The following is a 5,000-nucleotide window of genomic DNA, read 5'->3' on the forward strand; positions in this document are numbered from 1 at the left end:
TCTCTCTCTCTCTCTCTCTCTCTCTCTCTCTCTCTTTCTCTCTCTCTATGTATCTCTCCCTCTCCCTCCTTCCCCCCCTCTCTCTCTCTCTCTCTCTCTCTCTCTCTCTCTCTCTCTCTCTCTCTCTCTCTCTCTCTCTCTCTCTCTCTCTCCCTCTCTCCCTCTCTCCCTCTCTCCCTCCCTTCCTCCCTTCCTCTCTAAGAACAGTTTATAATATATTTTTGGCCTGGCAAAGTTTTTTGCGAAAGAAGACAAAAGAAATAGAATGAAAAGCAATGCACGCGGCGGGACTGAATGCTCCAAAGAACACCATTACAGTATCCGCGCCTGGCAGCGACGTGACAGGATTGGCAGGAAATGTATTATTGATAATTTCCTCCGTGTGTGTAAGGAGGTAGAAATCTGCTGGTAATGCAGCGCACTTAAGCATGATTTTTATTTATTGAAAAATTCTGCCGCGTCAACATCTAAGGCCATTGACGTAGAATGGTTAAAACAATTAAATGTGCTTGACAGAGGTCATGTAGCATTATAATAAAGTATTGTGGCGAAAAGGGTAAAATGGGTTAACGATTAGGATAAGTGGACAAAAGAGAGGGATGATGAAGAGAAGGAAAAGGAATGGGGAAGAAGAAAAGACCTGTGAGGGCTGTGGCCTAAGTCTCCGTCTCCTAAGCCCCCAACGATAACAACGAACAAGGGATTGGTGGATAGGGGTTGGGGGTGGGAGCTCGCGCATGAGTGTATCTATGTATATTCTATGGTCTCATGATATGCCTACGGCTCCATGAGTATTTGTGGAAACCGTTAATGCAAAAATATAATCACGAAAGGGAAAGCGGACCTAAACAGAAGATAACAGGAAACTTGTGAAACCCCTTTTCAAGCAAGTGTTTTCATACGAACGCCACTGTACAACGGACAGTCAGTAGTGTCGCGTAACTGGGTGTCTCTTTACTGAATAACTACAGTGACAAGTTTTGCATGAGTTATGGGGATTACCTAATCATGAGAGGAAGTGGGAGACTCAAACTTGAGGCGAATGGGCACAAAACTTAAAACGCCAATTTTGTTAGATGCATTTTGTTAATTATTAATTCTATCTTTATTATGCGTACTATTGAAAGTCTTTCGTAGTTCTCAGCGGTCGCTGTATTGTCAGAAATCGTTGTTTGGAACCTGAACAGACAAAGAGATTTGTGCAGATTAGTAAACTATGTCATAAAGAAAGATTTAGACGTCTTCCCCGTTACTGTTACTCTTTATTTAGTATTAAGTTACGCAGTCCTTTTGCTCGCTGTATCGATGTTCGTAGCGGATAGATTATTAACGTGGTAGGAAAAAAATGTAAAGGGCATAAACGCAATTATATTTATCGCCTACAATCAGTGAAATGGTGTTTTGAGGGTAGAAAGGGGTGCATTAGGTTGTATTGCCTAGATTAGCGTAGTCCAACTGCGGGCCGCTTGCGGTCCACGACCGTTCATATTTTGATATATAGTTATTAATTGTATAAGGATAAAAGTTACACGGATATTAATAATTTCTAAAGATAAATCATGGAAAATCAGAAGTTAGCAATTAAATGCATAATGGAACATGTACCTTGCGTCAGTCAGCATCACAATCGGAATAATACAAGAAAGCTTCGACTGTAGGCATCTCACTCGTATTAGTTTAGAATTAAAGGCACAGTAGACCTTGTAGTATACCGCGTGTTTGTCCGGCCCGCAAGACTGGGCCTTCCTGTTGAAGTGGCCCATGGAATGTGACCACCCTGGCCTGGATACACCCGTAGATATTCACTCACACTCACACACACACTCACTCTCTCACTCACCTACTCAGTCACGCACGCACGCACCCACACACACACACACACACACACACACACACACACACACACACACACACACACACACACACACACACACACACACACACACACACATTCTCTCTCTCTCTCTCTCTCTCTCTCTCTCTCTCTCTCTCTCTCTCTCTCTCTCTCTCTCTCTCTCTCTCTCTCTCTCTCTTTTACATTATCCATACAGAGGTGCTCCCTTAAGTTAAAACACAAACATGAAATTGACTATCAGTGCCAACTTTTAGATGAGGCCGATGCACCTTTGTCAGGTCATGAACTTCTTACAGCCATGATGATTAGGAAATTCACTGCATCTGGGGATGATGGAATCACTTATGACATCACCTGGCTCCTTGCAAAAGTACAGATAAAGGGAAGACATCCTCTTTTTGATCTCTTCAACTTAACCTATATTTTAGGCATCTTGCCCACTGCCTGGAAATAAGCTACCATTAATCCCATCCCAAAACCAGAATACCCTGATGAATTCAGGCTAATTTCTCTGACATTCTGTCTCTAAAACCTGTGAAAGGATTTTCACTTGTCTGCTCCACCAGATCAGTGATCAAATTCATCCTTCAGTCGTTGGTTTCCAAAAAGGGAAAGAAACGCAAATGTGTTTATCCCTTTTTACTTCATAGCTTTCAAAGGAGCATTCGACAGAGCCTCTCCTACTGCAATCCTCCATGAATTACTTCTAGGAGTTAAGGGGAAGCTTCTCTGAGAAGAGCAAAGGTATGGATGGTACCAAGGAACCTACAGTGCTTGTGGTGCACTAGAGTTAGGGACTCCAGAAGGAGTTTTGTCCCCTTCACTATTTGACATAACATAAATTGCTGTACCATGGCATATATGACATATATATGTTCATATTCACAAATAAGTAGGGCTCAAATCTATCTGCAACAAAATTAAGAGGACCTTGCCTGAAATATATAGATGAAATTCTTCATCCCCCTTATGGTACCCCCTACTTGCAATTTACTGTGATGCCTCTACTGATCCTCCTAGAACAGCAGGGATTTGCGTATTAATGTCTGACTTTTCTCTTAAAGAATGTATACGAATTTCCAACTGGGCAAACTCAACTGATGCCGAATCAGTGTCCATATACTATGCCATCAAAAAAGGTGGTGAACACTTAGCTGTCTTCTCAGACAGACATGGTGCACTCTGTAGGCTTGCTGCATTTAGCCCAGGAAATATGGCAACTAGGAGTATCCTGCACCAAATTTCTAGCATGGTATACAAGTGTCACCATATTGGATGCTCTCTAATATAGGAATATCAACCTATATGAGGGCCAGGTACGGACCACCGAAAAACTGAAGAAAAATGAACCATCTGATATGGATAAACCACACAAAGTCTCTAATGGACTGTCTCGGAGAGAGCAGGTTACACTAATCAGGTTACGCATAGGATATCAGTATACTACATATTATTCACAACATGCAATTTTGGAGGCAAAGCCTATCATATCATCACTGCAAAATATGCAAGGTGTCCAAGTCGCATAATCTTACACATTACTTACTTTGTTGCTCGAAAACTGCATCCTATCGACCAAATAGCACTGTCCAGAGACCAGCACTCATTGATTACATTACTTTTATTAAAGACACTGGACTTGTCTTTGATATGATTAGTGATATAAGACTTTTTCTTTTTTCTTTACCAACTAGACGATATGTGAATAATGTAAGGACAATGGGACAGCCCTTCAAGCATGTATAACCAATATTTGACTGAGACCTTTACAAAAACAGAAGCACAGACAGTTTGGATAGAGGTTTATAGCATCTTACTCTGCCTTTTGCAGGGCATGTACATTGTTCTGTAAAACTCTCTCTTTCATCCACACACACACACACACACACACACACACACACACACACACACACACACACACACACACACACACACACACACACACACACACACACACACACACACACGCACACGCACACGCACATACGCATATATTCACCTCATATACTCATTGTGCATCCCTGACACTGACCGAATGTCCTGTGAGGAGATCCTCAGAGAAATCGGACAGGTGCGCAAACTTCTATAATTGATCCGAGCGCGACAACGGCCTTATTATTAACCCAATACCTACGGGCATGACGTGTACGTACGTGCTATGCCCACTATGAGTACTTGTTTGATTGTTTTTACACATTTACTACACTTGTACAAAGTCACCAATGAGCCAGTTACGAGTACTACCTGTCTCGCCCGTTTACCCTTTTCTTTGATTTACGAAAATATTTTGTTATTTTGCTGTTACTAATGTTTATAACATAGTAAGTACTAGCAGCGCCATCTATGTGCAGAGACATTTCTCACAAAAAAATATGGAAAATGAGCACAGCATTTTCCCCATTTTTTATTCATTTTCCCCGGCAGCATTGGGTTAAATGCATTGTATTAAAATTATTTTTGAATGCTATTTACTATACAGTATATGTCTCTTGTTTTACTGTATGACATAGAAAATATATATAAAGACTAATGTTGCACCATTTTGAGGGCTCTCTAGGAGCGGGGCTTCAAAAAACTTCTGAAAAAAAGTGCATAACTAAAAATCATATGGAAGGATTTTGATTTTAATTCACCTGAATGGATAAGTCGGTTCAGAAGTGGAAGAAACGAAATTGAAGATGAGACCCGCGGTAGCAGGCCATCAATGTCAGTTTGTGAGGAAAACGTTGATTGAAAAGGATAGACGAATGACCACTGAATCAGTAGCAAACATAGTCAACATCCCTTTGGGTTATGTACACACAATTCGATAGGTGCCAAGGCTGTTGCGCCCAGATCAGCAGCAAACAAGGGTAGATCTTTCAATGGAAATTTTGAAGAAGTTGGATGAGGACTCTGAAGCTTTTCTGCAAAGAATTGTGACGGGATGCAACATAGCTCTACCAGTATGATCCCGAGGACAAAATTCAATCAAAGCAGTGGCTGCCCAGGGGTGGAAGTGGACCAGTCAAAGCAAAATCTGAGTGTATAAGAGGAAAGGTCATGGCCACTGTCTTCTAGGATACAGAGGGGAATTTGCTGGTTGACTTCCTCGAGAGCAAGAAAACAATTATATCTGCTTAATATGAATGATTTTTAAGAAAAC

The 5,000-nt window shown here is 41.3% G+C and overlaps 1 protein-coding gene across 1 annotated transcript in view; it reads left to right on the top strand.

The window, feature by feature from the left end:
• The window catches only part of LOC125028046 (pleckstrin homology-like domain family B member 1), a gene marked incomplete in the record, with an annotated part of 200,076 nt that overhangs the window by 32,166 nt on the left and 162,910 nt on the right, over positions 1-5,000 (top strand).

The sequence above is a fragment of the Penaeus chinensis genome, chromosome 8, assembly GCF_019202785.1.
Source record: "Penaeus chinensis breed Huanghai No. 1 chromosome 8, ASM1920278v2, whole genome shotgun sequence".
NCBI lineage: Eukaryota > Metazoa > Arthropoda > Malacostraca > Decapoda > Penaeidae > Penaeus > Penaeus chinensis.